Genomic DNA, 26,277 nt, shown 5'->3' on the forward strand with positions numbered 1-26,277 from the left:
CATCTGATAACCTCTTCTCGTGTACCAAATCTTTCCGTCGTTATAAACGCATCAGTAGTATCTACACATATTTGGGGAAGATTTTCCATTCCTGCAAAATAAAAAACAAATTAAAAAAAATTAAAAAAAAAAACGAACCGGAAGACTTCATGAAAGACTTATGGAACATATATAATACAAACCGGAACACTTTTCCAAAGAGTTCCGGTATGTGTAAATTTGTTCACCGGAACTCTTTCAAGAAGTGTTCTGGTTTTATAAATTTTTTTTGATTGAACCGGAACTCTTTTATGAAGTCTTCCGGTTCATTGTTTTGTGTGTTCCGGAAGTCATTCTTAAAGTCTTCCGGTTTGGGAAAAATACATATCGGAAGACTTTTTGCAGGAGTTTCGGTGCGAGGGGTGTGAAAGTGTAATTTCTGAAATTTTCAACTGAATGGTAAAAATGAAATGGTAAATTGGTTAAAACCAATTAAGGGTAGAATGAGAATTTTTAGAATTTTGTAGGGGTATGAAGCTAACTATAGGGGTAAAGGTAAAATTTTCTTATGTTGGATGATAACCATCCAATATGCGTACGGTCCCTAATCTCATCGCTTGCTTCATTCTTTCTCTTATTTGAGACTTCATTTTGGAATTTATGCACGGGCTTGAACCTATCTTGCTCTTGCTTCTTCTCTTTCTGGTCATCCTTGTTACGATAGTCGTTGTTGTTCTTATTTTGAGTTGTACATCGATTTCTGTTGGTATTATCTATTTCCTTATGATTTATCACTTTGGCTTTTTACCTATTTTATATTGATCTCTAATTTTTTCATATTTGTCCTGAATGATTTTTTACACCATTGCTTTGCAGTTAGTGAAAATAGTCATGTATATAGCTTGCATGTGGGTTGGTGCTTGGAGAGCTTCCAAGATCACATGATCTTCAATTTATTGAGGGTTATTATAGCCCTTTTGTTTCCAAGTGCATTCTGCCAAGTCCTCGTTGGTATCACTTTTGAAGTAAACTCCTAAATTCCACTCCCATTCTCTCGTTAAGTTGGCATACATGTATATGATAACACTTTTGGGTTTCCAAGTATGGGATTGAGGATTCGTCTTCTGATTCTGTATGATTCCCAGTTGGAATTTGGGCATGGAATTCTTATTCTTTCTTGCGTTATCATTCAGATTATGCTTGAGATATAAGTTGACATATGGTTATTTTTATCCTCTTGGCCTTGGTTCTTCTTACTGGGCTTCTTTTGACTATTGGCTTTCTGATTTTGATGTTGACTTTTATGCCTTTGCAAATTATCCTTCCAAGTAAGAACATTGGTGATGCTCTTACGCTTCTTGTATGGTTGCTCATCACCATTGGCCTATAGATGCTTGTTGAGATCATTTAAGTAATTACTTGTGTTCTCTTTTCCTGCATATCTATATCTGTCATTTTTTATTTTAGGGTTATTGTCGTAATACTTGTTGTTAGAGATGTTAGAATTCCTATTAACTTTCTCCATTTGATAGATGATCTTATCTTCAGTAGGATTTATGATAAAACTTTTGGGGATATCCTTACACCAAATTCTCTTATTATTGAAGGTGGATGGCCTTGTTTATGCTTTATTATTGATATGATTGGGAGAGTGGTTGACTTGGGTGGTTCTGATATGCAGGTTCATGGTTATTTTCCTTATGTTGCAGAGCTCTTTATATTGCCCCTTAAGAAGGTCAATTTTAGTATTACCTTTGTTATTTTTAATTTCCTTTTCTTTTGTTGTATCTATAGTATTCTTCTGACTTTTGTTCTCCTTTTTGTTGGGTTTGCTGTTGTTGAAATTCTGGTGCCCGGAATAATTATATTGAATGAAGATATTATAGATCACAATACCTTCCAAATGAGCATCTGGTATTCTAATTATATTGGCTTTGACTGTATGGGTACTATTATCTTCAGTATGCTTATGTGTTAGGGATCTTTTGCATCTTTTAAGCTGCTTTTTGTTGTTGACAAGTTGGGAAATATTGTTGTGATTTGTAGAAGTGGTGGAAGCATAGTTCGAGTGGTTGGTTTTCTCATTGCTGATATTGATGCTCTCATATAAGGTGTCCTTCTTTCCAATATCCTTCTTCTTGTTCTCCTTAGTAGTCTGTCTATTATTGTTGAAGTTCATATAGGTAGAATTATTGTTCTTCTTGTGACTTTGACTTTTGCGATTTGTTCGGCTAGTGCGTAAGGCTTTTCCATATGTAATTATCCTTAAGGTTGGTCTTGATATCCTAAATAATGGAATTCGGGAAATATTAAGCTTCCAAATAAATGTTGATAAGAGTGTTTTCATTAATTAGGATTCTCCAAATTTTCTTAGCTAGAAGAGCATCATTAATGATGGTCATCTTCCTAAATCCTAAGCTACCTTTGTCTTTCAAAAGGAGAATCTTATCCCAAATTTTCCAACATATGCTTCTCTTATTTGGTTCTCCCCCACCAAAAATTCCTAATCATATTGTCGATCTTATCATTTAGGTTACTAGGAAGTTTAAAGACATTCATAGCATAAGTAGGAATGTCTTGAATAACTGCTTTTGCTTTAATGAGGATAACTTTTCTGGCATAAGATAGATGTTTGTTGTTCCAGTCATTAATCTTGTTTTTGACCCTATCAAGAAAATAAACTGAAGTTAGATCTGCATATATGAGAGGGAAGGCCCATGTACTTTCTCATTTGATTAGTTATGTCAATGGGCATCTACTAAATGAAATTCATTCGAGTATCATTATTTGATTTACTACTCAATATCATAGAAAATATTAGTTGAAATAAATAAGTTGACGCAGACTATTTTGGTACTTTTTTAGGATTGGGTAAGGCTCTTTTGATTCCTCCTCATTAGCCCTACCAAAAATTAAGATATCATCAGCAAAAAAAAATAGATGTGATATTGTTAGGGGCAACCTTGGATATTTTTAGGTCGTGAGTACAACATATAGATTGGCTATTAGTGATCTTCCTTGACAACATCTCAACACAAAGAATGACAATGTAGGGGATATATGGTCCCCTTATCTGATACCTCTAGAAAAAGTAGAACCATAATTACTATCATTAATGAGAATAGAGAAAGAAACAATATTAACACAATTAAGAATAGTGCTAGTGAGGTTTTGATGAAATCCCATTACAAGTAAGCTATTCTTGATGAAATCTAATTTAAGTCTATCATAGGATTTAGTCATGTCTAACTTTAGTCAAACGTAGCGTTTATTTTTATTTTTTATTCTTGCTAAGAGAGTGGAAGGATTCAAAATCCAAAATGATATTGTCATTTATTAATCTCTTCGGAATGGAAGCACTTTGACAAGGGTTGATAGTAGTATTAAGCATAGGTTTGATTCTGTTAACAATAGTTTAGTGATGATTTTAAGAGTGACATTGCATAAGGATATAGTCTAAAATCTATGGCCTTTTTGTTAGACGGTGTGGCTAGTGATCGAGAGGGGGGTGAATAGATCACCTCTTTTAACTAAACGGATTTAAAAAATCTTATCAGAGTTATTGAAACTTAGCGGAAAGTTTGTGAGCAAATTCTTTACTTTGAATAAGTTTTGAATGATAGTAAATTGTGTGATCATTGTCTAATTGTTGGTTGTGCATTATTTTACATGTTTCATTTGTGTTTTTAGCCTATACTATTGTTTCGTGTCTATACATAAAGATCCACATTGATACATTTCTTAAAAGAACTCATAAAAACTGTTTTGTGTCAGTATGTATCGATACATGTTCATCTGCATCGATACATAAATTTGTTTTAAATCACAAAACGTTTTTGCTTCAGTATGTATCGATACATACGAGCTTTGTATCGATACATGCTTAGTTAAAATGTTCTATGTATCGATACATACGAGCTTTGTATCGATACATGCTTAGTTAAAATGTTCTATGTATCGATACATACGAGCTTTGTATCGATACATGCTTGTATTAATTCTCTAAAATTAATCAAAGCTACAGTATGTATCGATGCATAATCTTTTGTATCAATACATAATTCTGTTTTGTCTACTAACAGCTTCTGTCTTTCACATATAAGAAGTATTTTTGACAGCTCAGTTAAAGAGTACGAATTCAGAAGTGAAAAACAGTTGTAACACAAATCAAAGGAGTGTGTAGCAGCAATTGTTTTGAGCAGTTAGAAATCTGAAAGAGACTTCATCTTCTTCATCTTCTCAATCTCTTTTCTTCAAGAACATCAACACATAATCATTCTTGTTCTTTGGATTAAAGGATCAACGAGATAACGTTCAGTGGAACGATGAAGGATCTAGCTGAGGTGTTCAGTGGAACGATCGAGGATCTAGCTGAGTTGAAGGTTGAAGGGGGTTTCGAGGAAAAACCAAATGGTTTGTCCTTCAAGAACTGAAGTGTTCTTGCGGGTTTGTTAGTCACGTTTGCAGAACAGATTCAGCCGTAGCGTAGGGTTTGGAAATTGGGTAATTTCGCAAATAGGTCGTGAAACCGGTGAATTGTTTGCAATTTCTTGCAGGAAATTCTTGATCGAGCTCAGATCAAGTGGAAGTTTTATACAAGAAGAAGATCTTGGGATTTAGATTTCTGTCTTTGTATTGTAACCTTGTATCAACGAATTCGACATTATTGATAACAACAGTTCTCAATTTCATTTGAAATTGAGAGGGAGACGTACCCACACGCGAGGACGACAGTGGGGAACTTCCTTACCAAATCTCTGCGTATCGTATTCTTTCCTTATTTATCTTTACGTTTTCAACAGTTTTGTGATTTCAGTTAGTGTATTGTGGCTGTACATTTCGTGATACAATAGTGGCAAGAAAACTTCTTTATCTAAACTCCACCATTGTTCATCATTGATCACATACACACCAAATGTTTGACAAAACTGTCAGCTGAGTTTTATTCATTGGAATTAGAATTTAGTGATAAGTGCATTTGATTTGATAATATTCTGGTGTTAATAATCTCTATCGTTCCTATTCAAATCCAGCAATAAATTCGCGTGTCCGGTTTTCTAGTAGCGGTTCAGATTAGACGGAAGTCGATTCGGGACTGTAATTTTTCGTTAAGTTTCAATAACTCTGATAAGATTTTTTTTAATCCGTTTATTTAAAAGAGGTGATCTATTCACCCCCCTCTCGATCACTAGCCACACCGTCTAACAAGTGGTATCAGAGCGCCGGTTCGCTGGTGTTCTGTGGCTCCCTGTAACGATATGGATTTTGAACCAAAGGGGGCGTATAATAGAGCGCCGATTTTCATCGGTGAAAATTACGGCTACTGGAAAGACTGCATACGAGTTCATATAAATTCTGTTGATAGGCTAGTATGGGCTGCCATTGAAAATGATCCTTTTCAAATTACTATGACAAATCGCGCCATAGTTCCTAAACCAGAAGGTGATTGGAATGAGAAAGATGAGAAAAAGTGGTCGAGTGATTGGAGAGCTCGAAATATGCTAATTTCAGCACTTGGTGTTGATGAGTATTATCGGGTATCCCATTGCACGACAGCTAAAGAAATGTGGGATGCTTTAGAAGTTGCCCATGAGGGTACTACTGAAGTAAAACAGTCCCGCATTAACACACTCAATCAAGAGTTTGAGCTCTTTCGCATGAAACAAGGAGAATCTATCTCCGACATGCAAAAGAGATTTACTCATCTCACAAATCGTTTGAATGCACTTGAAAAACCTGTTTCCAATGAAATAGCTACTAATAAAATTCTGAGATGTCTTAGCAGGGAATGGCAACCTAAAGTAACAACTATTAAGGAAGCCAACGATCTAACGACACTTACTATTACAACTCTGTTTGGAAAGCTGGAAGAACATCAGCAAGCATTAGAAAGTCTTGAAAAGTTTGAGAACAAAAGTAAGAAGGAAAAGGAGAAGAAGAGAGACAAAGAGGGAGAGAAGAAGCCAATAGCTCTTGTGGCCTCTAGCTCTAAGTCCTCACGAAAAGAGCAAAGTGACAATGATTCTAGTAGTGACAAAGATTCGGATGATGAGGAAATGGGACTTTTTGTAAGGAGATATAATAGATTCATTCGAAAGAACGGAGTCAAGCATTCCGACAAAAACCTCATGAAGTTTCGAAGACAATCTACAGATTCAAAACAGGAAGAGAATAAGAAGAGTAGAGGAAAAGGATCTTGTTTTAATTGTGGTAAATCTGGACATTATAAAACAGATTGTCCTATGAAGTATAAGGATCAAGGAAAAGCTCCACCAAAAGGGTACATCAAACAACGAAGAGCTTACATTGCATGGGAAAGTGATAGTGATTCATCAAGCACACAAAGTTCAAGTGATAGTGATGAAACCGCAAATCTGTGCCTTATGGATCACACCAAAAATTTGTCCTACCACAAGAAGAAAATCAATGATAAAAAGGTAAAACAAGCCTATTATAATAATTTCTCTTCTATGTCTTTTTCTGAACTGAAAATAGCTTTTGAAAAACTGCATAACGAAGCTGTAGATGCTTTTAAAAGATTATCTTCCGATAAATAAATTTTTTCATTTCTAGAAGGTAAAGTATACAAAGCTGAAAAAGATTTAGAATGGTTAAAAGCTAGTATTGCAGAAAATTCAAAAAATATTGACATTGATGGATGTAGTAAAGTTGGGGATTGTGAAGCTTGTCATATTTGGCAACAAGAGGTAAACATTCTCAAGGTCAAATTGGAAAAAGCTTTACAACCTAAGGTTATTTATGTCATTGACTCTAGGTTGTTTAAGAAGTCATTAAATCCACCATATGCAAAATACTCTTTTATTCCAAAGGATTTAAGGAACAAGAATAAACAAACACATCATCATGGTTTATGTCATTATTGTTGTCGTGCTGGCCATACCATTGAGAAATGCAAGTTTAGGAGATTTCTTGTTCCTAAAGGTATTTATCAATGGAAGCCAAAAGGCAACCATGTTAGCACTTACCCACTTGGACCCAATGAAAATTGGATACCAACTTCTCTCTTTTGATATTGTAGGATGAGTGCCTTGCTTCCGTAGATAGGAGATGGTTTCTTGACAGCGGTTGCTCAAGGCACATGACCGGTGACATATCGCTTTTTATAGACTTCAAAGCAAAGAAGAAGGGATATGTTACTTATGGAGACAATAACAAAGGAGCTATACTTGGCAAAGGTAGTGTAGGTAATCCCTATACCACTACTATTTCTGATGTCCATTTAGTAGAGGGGCTTAAACACAATTTGTTAAGCATAAGTCAATTGTGTGACAAGGGTTATAAAGTTTCTTTCACAAAAACTTGCTGCATAATTGAACATGCTGAACAGAACGTTGTGTTTAAGGGTGTAAGAGTAAACAATATCTATATGCTTGACCTTTTTGATGTATCTTTAACAAGTACTAAATGTCTAGTTACCTTGAATGATGATTCTTGGCTTTGGCATAGACGTTTAGCGCATGTTAATTTCGATTTGTTTAATAAGGTTGTATCTAAGGATCTAGTAGTCGGTCTTCCAAAAATAAAATTTTCAAAAGACCACCTATGTGACGCGTGCCAAATGGAAAAACAAACGAGGGTCTCTTTTAAATCTAAAAATGCAATTTCAACTTCACGACCCCTTGAGCTTCTCCATATGGATCTCTTTGGACCTTCTAGGACAAAGAGCTTAGGTGGAAATTATTATGGTTTTGTAATCGTTGATGACTATGAAGGTGAGAAAAACAAGAAAGGGGGGGTTTGAATTGTTTGGAAAAATAAGCGCTTTTTCAAAATGAAAATCACACAAGGATTTTTATACTGGTTCGCTTATAACACAAAGCTACTCCAGTCCACCCGGCCAAGATGATTTCGCCTTCAACAAGGACTTAATCCACTAATCTTGAAAGATTGATTACAAACAACGTCTAAGAGAAAGATCTCTTAGTCCTCTCAAGTATACAGACTGCACAGAGTCACTTGAGGAAATACAACAAAGATAAAAACTTATGTAATCTAGAGTGCTTCTAAGATAAGCAAATATTACAACAGTAAGAACAAAGTGTTTTACGTTTCAAGCAAAAGCTTTGTGAAATATTGAGAGAGATGAAGAATGTTTTTGTGTATGCTTGCTTTCTCTAACCTCTCAAAGTTGATTGCTGTCCTTTATATAGGAGAGAAAGAGCCGTTGAAAAAATCATAGCAGATAATAACTCTTGAATAATAATTAGTGCCATAACTTATGTTGTTTGTTGCCAAAACAACTTTTTCTCCTTGAATGACTACTTTCCAAATATAGTTCCTATTCATTTGAATTTGGAGTTAACGTCTCTTTCTGTATTAGGAAGTCCATTTCCATAACTTTATTTGAAGTTAACGTTACCTTCCTTATTTAGCAATTCCATAATCAGAGTCTTCGTGTTTCTGGAGATCTTGGAATCTTGCTATCTAACTTCTGATGTTGATCTCTTTTGAGTTCTGATGGTTTCTTCAGATAGCGCTGAGAACTTCTGGAGTTTGACATACCGTTGTTCAGAGTCAGAACTTCTAGAGCGTACTTCTTGTTCAGATGCTTCTGATATTTTGCTGTTTTGCTCAGAGTTAGACTTTCTTGAACGTGTTTCTACTTCAGATGCTTCTGGTCTTCTGATAATTTGTATCTGATATGATTCTGTATCTGATGATTTCTTCCTTCTTTCCTTAGAACCCTGCACACTTAGAAACTTTTCGTTAGGGTGCCATTTTTGGTTTCATCCTTTGTTATCATCAAAATCATGGAATCTGTTGTAGAACAATTTTTGTTCTTACAATCTCCCCCTTTTTGATGATGACAAAACAAACTTAATTAGCAGATGAAACATAAACAATATCAGATCAGATAGACAAGAGCTCCCCCTGAGATAGGCTAGGGAGTTCAGAAGTGTAAGAACAAAAATTGTTCTACAACAGATTCCATGATTTTCACAAAGCTTTTGCTTGAAACGTAAAACACTTTGTTCTTACTGTTGTAATATTTGCTTATCTTAGAAGCACTCTAGATTACATAAGTTTTTATCTTTGTTGTATTTCCTCAAGTGACTCTGTGCAGTCTGTATACTTGAGAGGACTAAGAGATCCTTCTCTTAGACGTTGTTTGTAATCAATCTTTAAAGATTAGTGGATTAAGTCCTTGTTGAAGGCGAAATCACCTTGGCCGGGTGGACTGGAGTAGCTTTGTGTTATAAGCGAACAAGTATAAAAATCCTTGTGTGATTTTCATTTTGAAAAAGCGCTTATTTTCCAAACAATTCAACCCCCCCTTTCTTGTTTTTCTCACCTTCAATTGGTATCAGAGCTCCGGCTCTGTTATTGATTTTCTAATCAAACACTTAACAGTGTATAGAGATCCAGAACGAGAAAATCTATGGCCCACACAAATGAAAAGGATAGTTACAATGCTAAGCCTCCTGTCTTTGATGGAGAGAAATTCGATTACTGGAAAGATAGAATCGAAAGTTTCTTTCTAGGCTATGATGCTGATCTCTGGGACATTGTCACAGATGGATACAAACCTCCTATCACAGAGGATGAAGCTGAAGTTCCCAGAAGTAAGATGTCAGATGATCAGAAGCGAGTTTTCAAAAATCATCACAAGGCCAGAACTATACTCCTCAATGCTATATCTTACAACGAGTATGAAAAGATCACCAACAGAGAAACAACCAAAGACATACTTGACTCTCTGAGGATGACTCATGAAGGAAACTCTCAGGTCAAAGAGACAAAGGCTCTGGCGCTTATCCAGAAATATGAAGCCTTCAAAATGGAAGATGATGAAGCCATAGAGGCAATGTTCTCTAGATTCCAAACTCTGATTGCAGGTCTCAAGGTTCTAGACAAAGGATACACAACTGCAGACCACGTCAAAAAGATAGTCAGAAGTCTGCCAAAGAAATGGAGACCCATGGTTACTGCTCTGAAGCTGTCAAAGGATCTGAACAATATCAGTCTTGAAGAACTTGTTAGTTCTCTCAGAAGCCATGAGATAGAACTAGAGGAAGATGAGCCTCAGAAAAGGAACAAGTCCGTAGCATTAAAGTCCAGATATGAAAGACGCAAACCTGACAGAACCAAAGCTCTCCAGGCAGAAACTGAAGATACTGATGACTCTGAACTAGAAGATTCTGATGATGAAGAAGAATTGTCCCTCCTGACCAGAAGAGTTAAACAACTCTGGAAAAAGAGGAACAACAACTTCAGAAGACCAAGACCCAGAGGGGATCGATCAGAATCAACCTCAAAAGGTAAAACTAACAAAGATATTACTTGTTATGAATGTAAAGAAACAGGTCACTACAGGAATGAATGCCCCAAGCTAAAGAAAGACAATTCTAGAAAAGAAAGCTTCAAGAAAAATACCTTCAGGACAAAGAAAGGATTGATGGCTACCTGGGATGATAGTGAATCTGAGTCATCAGAATCTGACTCTGATGAAAAGGCCAACGTGGCACTTATGGCTACCACATCCAGGAGCAGCTCAGATGAAGAATCTGAAGAGGTATTTTCTGAACTCTCTCGATCTGATCTAGAATCATGCTTGTCAGAAACTCTTAGCTCATATCAGAAATTAAAACAAAAGCTTAAAAACATAAAAGGCTGTTTTAAAGCAAAATTTGAAGAATGTGGCAAGCTTGAGATGACAATTCTAGAGCGGGAAGATACAATCAGATCTTTAACATTAGAAAGAGATGGAGCCAAAAGAAAAAGCTTAGAATTAGAAGAAGCGTTGTCTCAAGCACCACAAACTTCAAATAAATTAATTTATGAATACGAAGAAGCCTTTCAAGAATTTCTGAAAAATGGAATAGGTAGGAGTATTATGGCATCCATGATTTATGGAGTCAGTCAGAACAATAAAAAAGGAATTGGGTATGATCCTAAGGAAGTTAAAACTTCTTCTAGTGACCAACTTAAATCTCCATTTTCATATCACTACACACACACACAAGAACAAAAATTTGGAAATGCTAGAAAACCCAAAGTTATAAGAAACTCTGGGAAGACTAATCAGAAATGACCCAAGAGATTCTGGGTACCGAAAGATAAGATTGTTTATGTTGCAGATATCCTATGCAACAAAGTTCAGACACCAGTCATGGTACCTGGACTCTGGATGCTCGCGACACATGACGGGAAGAAAGTCTATGTTCCAAAGTCTGGAACTTAAAGACGCTGGATTTGTAGGTTTCGGAGGAGATCAGAAAGGAAGGATTAGAGGCTCCGGAACTATTGGTAATGGTACTCTTCCCTCTATATCTGATGTCCTTTACGTAGAAGGATTAATGCATAACTTGTTATCCATAAGTCAATTAAGTGATAATGGTTATGATGTAATCTTTAATCAAAAAACATGTAAAGCCATAAATCAAAACAATGGTTCAGTCCTATTCACAGGCAAGAGGAAAAACAACATTTATAAAATCAATCTTTCTGATTTAAAAGAACAAAATGTTAAATGTCTGATGACTGTTCACGAAGAGCAATGGGTGTGGCATAGACGCTTGGGCCACATTTGCATGAGGAAACTTTCTCAGCTAAATAAACTCGAGTTAGTCAGAGGCCTACCGAAACTGAAGTTTTCTTCAGATGCTCTGTGTGAAGCATGTCAGAAAGGAAAATTTTCAAAAACATCCTTTAAAAAGAAAAATGTTGTTTCTACCTCTAAGCCTCTGGAACTTCTCCACATTGACTTATTTGGTCCTGTGAAAACAGCATCAGTCAATGGAAAGAAGTATGGACTAGTCATTGTTGATGATTACAGTCGCTGGACATGGGTGAAATTCCTAAAGCACAAGAGTGAGTCTCACTCTGTATTCACTAGTTTCTGCTCCAAAGTGCAAAAAGAATTTGACTCTAAAATTATTAGAGTCAGAAGTGATCATGGTGGAGAATTTGAAAACAAAGATTTTGAGGAATTATTTGACTCTAATGGAATATCCCATGATTTCTCCTGCCCTAGAACTCCACAACAAAATGGAGTTGTAGAGAGGAAGAATAGGACACTCCAAGAGATGGCCAGAACCATGATCAATGAAACTAATGTGGCAAAGAACTTTTGGGCAGAAGCTGTAAATACAACATGTTACATTCAGAATAGAATCTCTATAAGACCTATTCTGGAAAAGACTCCTTATGAACTGTGTAAAGGAAGAAAACCAAACATTTCATATTTTCATCTTTTTGGATGTTCTTGCTTTATCTTAAACACTAAAGAACATCTGAACAAGTTCGATTCCAAAGCACAGAAAGGTATTATGTTAGGATACTCAGAACGCTCTAAAGGCTACAGAGTATACAACACAGAAACCAAAATTGTGGAAGAATCAATTCATGTCAGATTTGATGATAAGCTTGACCCTGAAAAGTCAAAGCTAGTTGAAAATTTTGCAGATTTAGAAATCACTCTTGCAGGATCTGATAAAACTCCAGAAGCAACTGTCACTCAGAACTCTGAAGAAATTAAATCCCCAGAAATCCCAAAGAAAGTTAAAAGTCGTATCAATGTATCTGAAGATTTGATTCTGGGAAACAAAGACGAACCTGTTAGAACCAGATCTACCTTCAGGACCTCTGAAGATACTCCTCTGGGACTAGTGTCTCTGATTGAGCCTACGTCCTGTGATGAAGCACTTCAAGATAACGACTGGGTTTCAGAAGAAGTGTATGTCAACCAACCTCCAGGTTTTGAAAATCCAAATTTTCCAAAACATGTTTTTAAACTTAAAAAATCTTTATATGGACTTAAACAAGCTCCCAGAGCTTGGTATGAACGTTTAAGCAATTTTCTTCTGGAACACAATTTTATCAGAGGGAAAGTTGACTCCACACTTTTCTGTAAGAACCTTAACAATGATCTCATGATATGCCAGATATACGTTGATGATATTATTTTTGGTTCAGTTAACGCCTCCGTTTGTCAAGAATTCTCTAAGTTAATGCAGGCAGAATTTGAAATGAGCTTAATGCAAGAACTAAAGTTCTTTCTGGGAATTCAAATTAACCAAACTTCAGAAGTTACATATGTTCATCAAAGCAAATATATTAAAGATGTTCTGAAGAAATTTGACATGGCTGACTGCAACTCTGCAAAAACTCCAATGCATCCGACATGCATTCTTGAAAAGGAAGAAGTAAGCGCAAAGGTTTGTCAGAAGCTCTATCGAGGAATGATAGGCTCTCTTCTCTATCTGACTGCTACTCGTCCTGATATTCTCTTTAGTGTCTGTCTCTGTGCCAGATTCCAATCAGATCCTAGAGAATCTCATTTAACAGCAGTTAAGAGAATTCTCAAGTATCTGAAAGGAACTCCTAACCTGGGCCTGATGTATAAGAAAACATCAGAGTATAGACTTTCGGGTTACTGTGATGCAGATTATGCAGGAGATAGACTAGAACGAAAAAGCACATTTGGAAATTGCCAGCTTCTGGGAAACAATCTGATATCCTGGGCTAGCAAAAGACAGTCAACTATCGCTCTATCAACTGCAGAAGCAGAATATATCTCAGCATCACTGTGCACAACTCAGATGCTTTGGATGAAGCATCAGTTAGAAGATCTGCAAATCTTCGAGAGTAACATTCCTATCTTCTGTGATAATACTGCTGCCATTTGTCTAAGTAAGAATCCCATTCTACATTCCAGAGCTAAACACATTGAAATAAAACATCATTTTATCAGAGACTATGTTCAGAAAGGGATAGTAACATTGAAGTTCATTGATACAGATCATCAATGGGCAGATATCTTTACTAAGCCTCTAGCTGAAGATAGATTTCTTTTTATCTTAGAAAATCTGAACATTCAAAATTGCTCTGAATGAAGTGTGGCTCTGAAGATGTAAAATGAGACTCTGATATAAACAAATGTGTTTCTGCCTCTGACTCTGATACTTCTACCAGTTAAGAAGATATCTGAGTTAGAAATCTCCAGGAACCAATCCTTTGGTATTCCTGAAGATCAGATACATCAAAACACGTGGAGCACTTAGCGTCTAACCCTAGAACTTCTAGACAGCTGTCCAGAAGAAAAATCAAAGGGCAAACGTTTAAGATCTCCTCGAGCAGTGTGCATACTGTTGGGATTAGACATTCATTAATGAGCCTTAATCATTTTTCCCCCAAAGCGTGCTAACTTGTGCTTTGTGCTAACGCTGAATAGTGTGTCGTTTTGCATGTGTTTTCGTTTAGGGTATTTAAACACTTTTCTCACATTTCACACACTTATCACTCTCACTCACTCTCAAACCCTCTCTGAAGCATTTCTACAAACTCTTCATCTTCATCAACTATGGATGCTCAACAACAACAAGTTTTCAACTTTTCTCAGCAAATGGAATCCAACACCACTGCCCAAAGTTCAAGCATTCCAACTCCAACTGTTACAGGAGTCTCCATTACTCCAGTGTACAAGGAACCCCATGTTCTTGATCGTCAACCTCATATCAACCTAGCAACTCCCTTTGAGGGACTGGATGTGTTATGTGAAACACTGGTGGACTTCGACAACATGAGGAGAAATGGAGTAGATCTTACTAAAGAACTCCGTCTACAAGGGTGGGAAAACTACTTCCAAAGGCTTTATGGCCCTGTTTACCCAAATCTCATCAAAGAATTCTGGAGATTTGCTGATGCTGATGACCATTTCATCGTCTCCTTCGTATTGGGGGTAAAGATAGTGATTACTGAAAAGTCAATTGCTTCTTTACTAAACATGGAGAAAACTGGAGGAAAAAAGATTTACAACATCAACCCTAGGTTAAAGCGCATTGTTGAAGTAATCAATCCAACCATCTTCAAACTCAACACTGAAGGAAATCCTTCAAAGAACAAAGAACTTCATCAGAACCTCAGAGTATGGCTCAAGATCATTCTGGGAACCATTCATCATCGCCCAACATCAAACTCCTCTGACTACATCAATGCAGATCAGAAGTGCATTCTGTATTGCATTCACAAGGGTGTGAAGCTCTGCCTTCCTGCACTTCTCTTCAGATATCTCAGAGACTCTGTAAGGGAGACAAGAAACAACATGAAACCCAGATCCTACATTCCTCTGGGAAGGCTTCTGTCTGATGTCTTCATTGAGAATGGGCTGGTAGATCATCTGGAGAAGAACAAACTAATGGAAGATCTGGCGATAGATACTGGAAAGCCTCTGAACGCCAGAAATCTGAAAAGCATGGGAATTCTGAAGAAGATTCAAGTTAGACCCACTATGGACACCTCCTGGGATGCCTTGAAAGATCAGAGGAAGCTACCCCATGGTCTTGCAAGGTTCTTCGAGAATGAACCCGTAGATGCAATCCTCCACTATATGCAGCGTCTGAAGGATGAAGGAGTCGACATCTCTGACTTCAGACTGGATGAGTGTCTAGATTCAGAAGAAGACTTTGTCAGATTCAAAAGAGGTCCCTCTAAGAATAAGTCTTCAAAGGCAAAGAGAGCAAGGATAGGAGAAACCTCTGAAATAAGATCTCCAGCACCTCTGCAAATATCTACTGGTACGTCTGCTCCCTCTATTCCCTCTGAACAACTTATGGCTTCTTCTAATCCTCTCCCAACACCACCTATATACACATCCTCTGAAACCCCACCTTCTACAACCAGAACCTCACAACCTCTACCCAATTTTAATCTTGCTCACACTACCACTTCCTCTTCATCATCTTCAGCCCCAGAATCACCTCCATAGGGAGTTCAGAAGTTCTTACCAGAGCTTCCAAGCAATGAGGTTTCTTGATACCTTCTGCAATTTCTTAAGTCTAGTGTTAGATAAATTTATTTTTAAGAAAAATATGTTGCAGAGTGCTTAAGGTATTTAGACAGTATTTTCATCAGAGCTATTAATGACTTCTCCCCCTTTTTGTCAGAATAAAAAAGACATAGCAAAATAAATAAATAATAATTCAAGAGAAAAACATTGTATTCAAATAAAAAGCAACAGAGGCAAAAGGAACAAGTAAACATCAGAAACAAAGAAAGCAAAGCAACAAAATCCTAAGTGCCTAAGGGTTGGGAGGCGGAGGCATTCTCTGAAGCAATTGAGCCAGCATGTTCTGAATGTTGTCGTTGACAGAGTCTTGTTTATCCATTCTGGCACGGAGTTCTTTCTGGTCGTTCTTGAATTCTTCAAGCGTCTGGAGAACCATAGGGATAATAGAAGAGGACTCCCCCTGAGTCAGAGCCTGCTGGGCTTCAGCAGCGGCCTTTGCTTCAGCTTCAGCAGCAGCCTGTGCTTTAGCTTCGGCAGCAGCAGCAGCATCGGCCAGAGCTTTAGCTTCAGCTTCCTTTGCCCTTTCTTCCTCTAGCCTTCTGGCTTCTTCTTCAGCTTCTCTTGCTAGTCTCTCTTCCTCAAGCCTTCTGGCTTCAGCTTCTCTTGCAAGTCTTTCCTGGAGTCTTGCCTCAGCATCTCTGATGTAGCCATTTCTGACTTGCTCAGAGATGTTCTTCAGCTTAAAAGCCTCAGAGGTCATCCAGCCAATAACTCTGTTCCAGTGTGTCCTTACAGAGTCAGGATCATCACTGACTTTAGAGTTAATTGTCAGAGACTTGACCTTTTGTACTGAAGCCCCTGCGACCAGCATTATGGCTTCCTCAAGGGTAGGTACGGAAAGGTTAGGTTCAGAGGTTTGAGGTGAAGAGGTTGGAGGGCTGAGATTTAATGTTAGAGGTTCAGGTTCAGCTTCAGGTTCAGCTGAGGTGTTTGGAGGGGTGATATCAGAGGTGTGGAGGTCAGATGGTTGAGTTTCAGAAGGTTGGTCTTCAGAAGTAATGTTGGTTGTTTGTTCTGGGGGAGGTGAAGTTGCTTCAGATTGTGTTGGTTGTTGTGAAGCAAGGTTTTGAGCCTGAATTTGGGCTAAGGTTGGAGAGTTGGGGTCAGAGTATTCTTGGTCAGAGGAAAGGTCAAGGTATGGAGGTGATTCTGGGGCTGAAGATGATGAAGAGGAAGTGGTAGTGTGAGCAAGATTAAAATTGGGTAGAGGTTGTGAGGTTCTGGTTGTAGAAGGTGGGGTTTCAGAGGATGTGTATATAGGTGGTGTTGGGAGAGGATTAGAAGAAGCCATAAGTTGTTCAGAGGGAATAGAGGGAGCAGACGTACCAGTAGATATTTGCAGAGGTGCTGGAGATCTTATTTCAGAGGTTTCTCCTATCCTTGCTCTCTTTGCCTTTGAAGACTTATTCTTAGAGGGACCTCTTTTGAATCTGACAAAGTCTTCTTCTGAATCTAGACACTCATCCAGTCTGAAGTCAGAGATGTCGACTCCTTCATCCTTCAGACGCTGCATATAGTGGAGGATTGCATCTACGGGTTCATTCTTGAAGAACCTTGCAAGACCATGGGGTAGCTTCCTCTGATCTTTCAAGGCATCCCAGGAGGTGTCCATAGTGGGTCTGACTTGAATCTTCTTCAGAATTCCCATGCTTTTCAGATTTCTGGCGTTCAGAGGCTTTCCAGTATCTATCGCCAGATCTTCCATTAGTCTGTTCTTCTCCAGATGATCTACCAGCCCATTCTCAATGAAGACATCAGACAGAAGCCTTCCCAGAGGAATGTAGGATATGGGTTTCATGTTGTTTCTTGTCTCCCTTACAGAGTCTCTGAGATATCTGAAGAGAAGTGCAGGAAGGCAGAGCTTCACACCCTTGTGAATGCAATACAGAATGCACTTCTGATCTGCATTGATGTAGTCAGAGGAGTTTGATGCTGGGCGATGATGAATGGTTCCCAGAATGATCTTGAGCCATACTCTGAGGTTCTGATGAAGTTCTTTGTTCTTTGAAGGATTTCCTTCAGTGTTGAGTTTGAAGATGGTTGGATTGATTACTTCAGCAATGCGCCTTGACCTAGGGTTGATGTTGTAAATCTTTTTTCCTCCAGTTTTCTCCATGTTTAGTAAAGAAGCAATTGACTTTTCAGTAATCACTATCTTTACCCCCAATACGAAGGAGACGATGAAATGGTCATCAGCATCAGCAAATCTCCAGAATTCTTTGATGAGATTTGGGTAAACAGGGCCATAAAGCCTTTGGAAGTAGTTTTCCCACCCTTGTAGACGGAGTTCTTCAGTAAGATCTACTCCATTTCTCCTCATGTTGTCGAAGTCCACCAGTGTTTCACATAACACATCCAGTCCCTCAAAGGGAGTTGCTAGGTTGATATGAGGTTGACGATCAAGAACATGGGGTTCCTTGTACACTGGAGTAATGGAGACTCCTGTAACAGTTGGAGTTGGAATGCTTGAACTTTGGGCAGTGGTGTTGGATTCCATTTGCTGAGAAAAGTTGAAAACTTGTTGTTGTTGAGCATCCATAGTTGATGAAGATGAAGGTGAAGATAAAGAGTTTGTAGAAATGCTTCAGAGAGGGTTTGAGAGTGAGTGAGAGTGATAAGTGTGTGAAATGTGAGAAAAGTGTTTAAATACTCTAAACGAAAACACATGCAAAACGACACACTATTCAGCGTTAGCACAAAGCACAAGTTAGCACGCTTTGAGGGAAAAATGATTAAGGCTCATTAATGAATGTCTAATCCCAACAGTATGCACACTGCTCGAAGAGATCTTAAACGTTTGCCCTTTGATTTTTCTTCTAGACAGCTGTCTAGAAGTTCTAGGGTTAGACGCTAAGTGCTCCACGTGTTTTGATGTATCTGATCTTCAGGAATACCAAAGGATTGGTTCCTGGAGATTTCTAACTCAGATATCTTCTTAACTGGTAGAAGTATCAGAGTCAGAGGCAGAAACACATTTGTTTATATCAGAGTCTCATTTTACATCTTCAGAGCCACACTTCATTCAGGGCAATTTGGAATGTTCAGATTTTCTAAGATAAAAAGAAATCTATCTTCAGCTAGAGGCTTAGTAAAGATATCTGCCCATTGATGATCTGTATCAATGAACTTCAATGTTACTATCCCTTTCTGAACATAGTCTCTGATAAAATGATGTTTTATTTCAATGTGTTTAGCTCTGGAATGTAGAATGGGATTCTTACTTAGACAAATGGCAGCAGTATTATCACAGAAGATAGGAATGTTACTCTCGAAGATTTGCAGATCTTCTAACTGATGCTTCATCCAAAGCATCTGAGTTGTGCACAGTGATGCTGAGATATATTCTGCTTCTGCAGTTGATAGAGCGATAGTTGACTGTCTTTTGCTAGCCCAGGATATCAGATTGTTTCCCAGAAGCTGGCAATTTCCAAATGTGCTTTTTCGTTCTAGTCTATCTCCTGCATAATCTGCATCACAGTAACCCGAAAGTCTATACTCTGATGTTTTCTTATACATCAGGCCCAGGTTAGGAGTTCCTTTCAGATACTTGAGAATTCTCTTAACTGCTGTTAAATGAGATTCTCTAGGATCTGATTGGAATCTGGCACAGAGACAGACACTAAAGAGAATATCAGGACGAGTAGCAGTCAGATAGAGAAGAGAGCCTATCATTCCTCGATAGAGCTTCTGACAAACCTTTGCGCTTACTTCTTCCTTTTCAAGAATGCATGTCGGATGCATTGGAGTTTTTGCAGAGTTGCAGTCAGCCATGTCAAATTTCTTCAGAACATCTTTAATATATTTGCTTTGATGAACATATGTAACTTCTGAAGTTTGGTTAATTTGAATTCCCAGAAAGAACTTTAGTTCTTGCATTAAGCTCATTTCAAATTCTGCCTGCATTAACTTAGAGAATTCTTGACAAACGGAGGCGTTAACTGAACCAAAAATAATATCATCAACGTATATCTGGCATATCATGAGATCATTGTTAAGGTTCTTACAGAAAAGTGTGGAGTCAACTTTCCCTCTGATAAAATTGTGTTCCAGAAGAAAATTGCTTAAATGTTCATACCAAGCTCTGGGAGCTTGTTTAAGTCCATATAAAGATTTTTTAAGTTTAAAAACATGTTTTGGAAAATTTGGATTTTCAAAACCTGGAGGTTGGTTGACATACACTTCTTCTGATATATAACCATTAAGGAATGCACTCTTGACATCCATTTGATATAATTTAATAGAATGGTTAATAGCAAAAGATACAAGAAGACGAATAGATTCTAACCTTGCGACTGGAGCAAAAGTTTCATTATAATCAATACCTTCTTTTTGACTATAACCTTGAGCTACCAGTCGAGCTTTGTTTCTGACGACTTCTCCTTTCTCATTCAGCTTGTTTCTGAATACCCATCTGGTTCCAATAACGTGAGTGCCTCTGGGCTTTGGAACAAGATCCCAGACATCATTCTTTGTGAATTGATCTAATTCTTCTTGCATGGCCGAAACCCAGTCGTTATCTTGAAGTGCTTCATCACAGGACGTAGGCTCAATCAGAGACACTAGTCCCAGAGGAGTATCTTCAGAGGTCCTGAAGGTAGATCTGGTTCTAACAGGTTCGTCTTTGTTTCCCAGAATCAAATCTTTAGATACATTGATACGACTTTTAACTTTCTTTGGGATTTCTGGGGATTTAATTTCTTCAGAGTTCTGAGTGACAGTTGCTTCTGGAGTTTTATCAGATCCTGCAAGAGTGATTTCTAAATCTGCAAAATTTTCAACTAGCTTTGACTTTTCAGGGTCAAGCTTATCATCAAATCTGACATGAATTGATTCTTCCATAATTTTGGTTTCTGTGTTGTATACTCTGTAGCCTTTAGAGCGTTCTGAGTATCCTAACATAATACCTTTCTGTGCTTTGGAATCGAACTTGTTCAGATGTTCTTTAGTGTTTAAGATAAAGCAAGAACATCCAAAAGGATGAAAATATGAAATGTTTGGTTTTCTTCCTTTACACAGTTCATAGGGAGTCTTTTCCAGAATAGGTCTTATAGAGATTCTATTCTGAATGTAACATGCTGTATTTACAGCTTCTGCCCAAAAGTGCTTTGCCACATTAGTTTCATTGATCATGGTTCTGGCCATCTCTTGGAGTGTCCTATTCTTCCTCTCTACAACTCCATTTTGTTGTGGAGTTCTAGGGCAGGAGAAATCATGGGATATTCCATTAGAGTCAAATAATTCCTCAAAATCTTTGTTTTCAAATTCTCCACCATGATTACTTCTGACTCTAATAATTTTAGAGTCAAATTCTTTTTGCACTTTGGAGCAGAAACTAGTGAATACAGAGTGAGACTCACTCTTGTGCTTTAGGAATTTCACCCATGTCCAGCGACTGTAATCATCAACAATGACTAGTCCATACTTCTTTCCATTGACTGATGCTGTTTTCACAGGACCAAATAAGTTAATGTGGAGAAGTTCCAGAGGCTTAGAGGTAGAAACAACATTTTTCTTTTTAAAGGATGTTTTTGAAAATTTTCCTTTCTGACATGCTTCACACAGAGCATCTGAAGAAAACTTCAGTTTAGGTAGGCCTCTGACTAACTCGAGTTTATTTAGCTGAGAAAGTTTCCTCATGCTAATGTGGCCCAAGCGTCTATGCCACACCCATTGCTCTTCGTGAACAATCATCAGACATTTAACATTTTGTTCTTTTAAAATCAGAAAGATTGATTTTATAAATGTTGTTTTTCCTCTTGCCTGTGAATAGGACTGAACCATTGTTTTGATTTATGGCTTTACATGTTTTTTGATTAAAGATTACATCATAACCATTATCACTTAATTGACTTATGGATAACAAGTTATGCATTAATCCTTCTACGTAAAGGACATTAGATATAGAGGGAAGAGTACCATTACCAATAGTTCCGGAGCCTCTGATCCTTCCTTTCTGATCTCCTCCGAAACCTACAAATTCAGCGTCTTTAAGTTCCAGACTTTGGAACATAGACTTTCTTCCCGTCATGTGTCGCGAGCATCCAGAGTCCAGGTACCATGACTGGTGTCTGAACTTTGCTGCATAGGATATCTGCAACATAAACAATCTTATCTTTCGGTACCCAGAATCTCTTGGGTCCTTTCTGATTAGTCTTCCCAGAGTTTCTTATAACTTTGGGTTTTCTAGCATTTTCAAATTTTTGTTCTTGTGTGTGTGTGTGTAGTGATATGAAAATGGAGATTTAAGTTGGTCACTAGAAGAAGTTTTAACTTCCTTAGGATCATACCCAATTCCCTTTTTATTGTTCTGACTGACTCCATAAATCATGGATGCCATAATACTCCTACCTATTCCATTTTTCAGAAATTCTTGAAAGGCTTCTTCGTATTCATAAATTAATTTATTTGAAGTTTGTGGTGCTTGAGACAACGCTTCTTCTAATTCTAAGCTTTTTCTTTTGGCTCCATCTCTTTCTAATGTTAAAGATCTGATTGTATCTTCCCGCTCTAGAATTGTCATCTCAAGCTTGCCACATTCTTCAAATTTTGCTTTAAAACAGCCTTTTATGTTTTTAAGCTTTTGTTTTAATTTCTGATATGAGCTAAGAGTTTCTGACAAGCATGATTCTAGATCAGATCGAGAGAGTTCAGAAAATACCTCTTCAGATTCTTCATCTGAGCTGCTCCTGGATGTGGTAGCCATAAGTGCCACGTTGGCCTTTTCATCAGAGTCAGATTCTGATGACTCAGATTCACTATCATCCCAGGTAGCCATCAATCCTTTCTTTGTCCTGAAGGTATTTTTCTTGAAGCTTTCTTTTCTAGAATTGTCTTTCTTTAGCTTGGGGCATTCATTCCTGTAGTGACCTGTTTCTTTACATTCATAACAAGTAATATCTTTGTTAGTTTTACCTTTTGAGGTTGATTCTGATCGATCCCCTCTGGGTCTTGGTCTTCTGAAGTTGTTGTTCCTCTTTTTCCAGAGTTGTTTAACTCTTCTGGTCAGGAGGGACAATTCTTCTTCATCATCAGAATCTTCTAGTTCAGAGTCATCAGTATCTTCAGTTTCTGCCTGGAGAGCTTTGGTTCTGTCAGGTTTGCGTCTTTCATATCTGGACTTTAATGCTACGGACTTGTTCCTTTTCTGAGGCTCATCTTCCTCTAGTTCTATCTCATGGCTTCTGAGAGAACTGACAAGTTCTTCAAGACTGATATTGTTCAGATCCTTTGACAGCTTCAGAGCAGTAACCATGGGTCTCCATTTCTTTGGCAGACTTCTGACTATCTTTTTGACGTGGTCTGCAGTTGTGTATCCTTTGTCTAGAACCTTGAGACCTGCAATCAGAGTTTGGAATCTAGAGAACATTGCCTCTATGGCTTCATCATCTTCCATTTTGAAGGCTTCATATTTCTGGATAAGCGCCAGAGCCTTTGTCTCTTTGACCTGAGAGTTTCCTTCATGAGTCATCCTCAGAGAGTCAAGTATGTCTTTGGCTGTTTCTCTGTTGGTGATCTTTTCATACTCGTTGTAAGATATAGCATTGAGGAGTATGGTTCTGGCCTTGTGATGATTTTTGAAAACTCGCTTCTGATCATCTGACATCTTACTTCTGGGAACTTCAGCTTCATCCTCTGTGATAGGAGGTTTGTATCCATCTGTGACAATGTCCCAGAGATCAGCATCATAGCCTAGAAAGAAACTTTCGATTCTATCTTTCCAGTAATCGAATTTCTCTCCATCAAAGACAGGAGGCTTAGCATTGTAACTATCCTTTTCATTTGTGTGGGCCATAGTTTTTCTCGTTCTGGATCTCTCTACACTGTTAAGTGTTTGATTAGAAAATCAATAACAGAGCCGGAGCTCTGATACCAATTGAAGGTGAGAAAAACAAGAAAGGGGGGGGGGGGGGGTTTGAATTGTTTGGAAAAATAAGCGCTTTTTCAAAATGAAAATCACACAAGGATTTTTATACTGGTTCGCTTATAACACAAAGCTACTCCAGTCCACCCGGCCAAGGTGATTTCGCCTTCAACAAGGACTTAATCCACTAATCTTGAAAGATTGATTACAAACAACGTCTAAGAGAAAGATCTCTTAGTCCTCTCAAGTATACAGACTGCACAGAGTCACTTGAGGAAATACAACAAAGATAAAAACTTATGTAATCTAGAGTGCTTCTAAGATAAGCAAATATTACAACAGTAAGAACAAAGTGTTTTACGTTTCAAGCAAAAGCTTTGTGAAATATTGAGAGAGATGAAGAATGTTTTTGTGTATGCTTGCTTTCTCTAACCTCTCAAAGTTGATTGCTGTCCTTTATATAGGAGAGAAAGAGCCGTTGAAAAAATCATAGCAGATAATAACTCTTGAATAATAATTAGTGCCATAACTTATGTTGTTTGTTGCCAAAAAAACTTTTTCTCCTTGAATGACTACTTTCCAAATATAGTTCCTATTCATTTGAATTTGGAGTTAACGTCTCTTTCTGTATTAGGAAGTCCATTTCCATAACTTTATTTGAGGTTAACGTTACCTTCCTTATTTAGCAATTCCATAATCAGAGTCTTCGTGTTTCTGGAGATCTTGGAATCTTGCTATCTAACTTCTGATGTTGATCTCTTTTGAGTTCTGATGGTTTCTTCAGATAGCGCTGAGAACTTCTGGAGTTTGACATACCGTTGTTCAGAGTCAGAACTTCTAGAGCGTACTTCTTGTTCAGATGCTTCTGATATTTTGCTGTTTTGCTCAGAGTTAGACTTTCTTGAACGTGTTTCTACTTCAGATGCTTCTGGTCTTCTGAAAATTTGTATCTGATATGATTCTATATCTGATGATTTCTTCCTTCTTTCCTTAGAACCCTGCACACTTAGAAACTTTTCGTTAGGGTGCCATTTTTGGTTTCATCCTTTGTTATCATCAAAATCATGGAATCTGTTGTAGAACAATTTTTGTTCTTACAATCTCCCCCTTTTTGATGATGACAAAACAAACTTAATTAGCAGATGAAACATAAACAATATCAGATCAGATAGACAAGAGCTCCCCCTGAGATAGGCTAGGGAGTTCAGAAGTGTAAGAACAAAAATTGTTCTACAACAGATTCCATGATTTTCACAAAGCTTTTGCTTGAAACGTAAAACACTTTATTCTTACTATTGTAATATTTGCTTATCTTAGAAGCACTCTAGATTACATAAGTTTTTATCTTTGTTGTATTTCCTCAAGTGACTCTGTGCAGTCTGTATACTTGAGAGGACTAAGAGATCCTTCTCTTAGACGTTGTTTGTAATCAATCTTTCAAGATTAGTGGATTAAGTCCTTGTTGAAGGCGAAATCACCTTGGCCGGGTGGACTGGAGTAGCTTTGTGTTATAAGCGAACAATTTTTGGTTTCATCCTTTGTTATCATCAAAATCATGGAATCTGTTGTAGAACAATTTTTGTTCTTACAGACTATTCTAGATTTACTTGGACTATATTCCTTCATAGCAAAGATGAAACTTTTTCTGCTTTTAAGAATTTTGCAAATCTGTCCCAAAACAAAATGAATTCCAAAATAGTTACAATTCGTAGCGATCATGGTGGTGAATTTCAAAACTATCACTTTGATAAGTACTGTGACAAGTATGGTATTGAGCATAACTTTTCAGCTCCTCAAACTCCACAACAAAATGGCGTTGTGGAGCGTAAAAATCGTGTTTTAGAGGAGTTGGCAAGAACAATGCTAAATGAGGGTGGATTACCAAAATATTTTTGGGCTTATGCAGTTAGCACAGCTTGTTATGTTTTAAACAGGATCTTAATTCGTCCTATTTTAAATAAAACTCCTTATGAGCTTTTAAAAGGAAGAAAGCCAAACTTGTCACATCTTCACGTATTCGGTTGTAAGTGTTTTGTTTTGAATAATGGTAAGAAAAATATTGGGAAGTTTGATGCAAAAGCGGATGAAGGTATCTTTCTTGGATACTCACAATCAAGTAAAGCATATAGAGTATATAATAAGCGTTTACTTACTGTTGAAGAATCTGTCCATGTTTCTTTTGATGAGTCTTATCCGAAAAGTGTCGGAAAAGGTATTTCTTTTGATGATGCAGGTGTATCTACAGAAGACATACTCAAGGAAGCTGTTACGGAAACTGATCAGTCCAGAACAGTTGCCCATGAGAAGGAGGAAGATACTAGTCATGAAGAAGATGAGGAAGAAAGGACAGCTGAAGTGAATGACCTTCCACCAGCTTGGAAATCTTCAAAAGACCATCCTATTGACAACATCTTGGAAGATATTTCAAAGGGAGTAATGACTCGTTCTAAGATCAGTAATTTTTGTTCTCACTTCGCTTTTGTTTCACAAGTAGAACCTAAAAATGCCAAAGAGGCCTTGATTGATGAATGTTGGCTAATGACCATGCAAGAAGAGCTTAATCAATTTAAAAGAAATGACATTTTGGAACTTGTCCCTCGTCCGCGAGATCATCATATCATAGGTACTA

At 37.5% G+C, this 26,277-nt stretch overlaps 1 long non-coding RNA gene across 2 annotated transcripts; it reads left to right on the forward strand.

Annotated features, from left to right (window-relative positions):
* The first annotated feature begins 565 nt into the window (after positions 1 to 565).
* LOC127131843 (uncharacterized) lies at positions 566 to 5,047 on the forward strand. Of its 2 annotated transcripts, none has more exons than XR_007806524.1 (5): positions 566 to 745; positions 856 to 1,004; positions 1,661 to 1,714; positions 1,857 to 1,893; positions 2,026 to 5,047. It is a non-coding gene; the product is annotated as an uncharacterized LOC127131843 (long non-coding RNA). The 2 variants fall into 2 exon arrangements; XR_007806525.1 differs by having other exon boundaries at positions 1,866 to 1,893.
* Positions 5,048 to 26,277: the final 21,230 nt, after the last annotated feature.

Source organism: Lathyrus oleraceus, chromosome 1 (assembly GCF_024323335.1).
Source record: "Lathyrus oleraceus cultivar Zhongwan6 chromosome 1, CAAS_Psat_ZW6_1.0, whole genome shotgun sequence".
NCBI classification, from domain to species: Eukaryota; Viridiplantae; Streptophyta; class Magnoliopsida; order Fabales; family Fabaceae; genus Lathyrus; species Lathyrus oleraceus.